At 41.5% G+C, this 622-nt stretch overlaps 1 protein-coding gene across 1 annotated transcript in view; it reads left to right on the top strand.

The window, feature by feature from the left end:
* The window catches only part of LOC106882017 (neuropeptide receptor 15), a 266772-nt gene that overhangs the window by 50814 nt on the left and 215336 nt on the right, over window positions 1-622 (top strand). The window lies entirely within an intron of this gene.

The raw sequence follows: 622 nt of genomic DNA, 5'->3' as shown, positions 1-622 counted from the left end.
TGTGTGTGTGTGTGTGCGTGTGTGTGTGTTTGTTTGTCCCTCCAGTATCGCTTGACAACCGATGTTGATGTGTTTACGCCCTCGTAATTTTAGCGGTTCGGCCAAAGAGACCAATAGAATAAGTACTAGGCTTACAAAGAATAAGTCCTAGAGTCAATTTGTTCAACTAAAGGTGGTGCTCCAGCATGGCTGCAGTCAAATGACTGAAACAAGTATAAAGAAGAAAGAATACAAACAAAATAAAATAAATATATAATATACAAACCAAATAAGGCCGTGCGATTCTAAGACGAGACGAATGTATGGATAACGCAAAGGAAAGAAAAATGTCCGGAGGGACGGTAAACGAAAAATGGAACAGTTGGAAAAACAAAACGAACGGTGAAAAAAACAAAGCAAGCTGAAAGTAGAGGAGACGAGAGAAACGTGACTGATGGAGATAGAAGTCAAGTGACAAGAAGAAAAAGAACTGGAAGAGAGAGATGGAAATGGCCGCAGGTCACGTGATAGTGGAAGGATGGAGAAAAAATGGTGGATAGTAGGGATCAACACAGAGGTAAGTTGGTGAGAGAGAGAGAGGAAGGCTAAAGAGAGAGAGAGAGAGAGAGAGAGAGAGAGAGAG

Source organism: Octopus bimaculoides, chromosome 12 (genome assembly GCF_001194135.2).
Source record: "Octopus bimaculoides isolate UCB-OBI-ISO-001 chromosome 12, ASM119413v2, whole genome shotgun sequence".
NCBI lineage: Eukaryota > Metazoa > Mollusca > Cephalopoda > Octopoda > Octopodidae > Octopus > Octopus bimaculoides.
The sequence above is the reverse complement of the archived record's forward strand: the minus strand, read 5'-3'. Positions and strand labels throughout refer to the sequence as shown.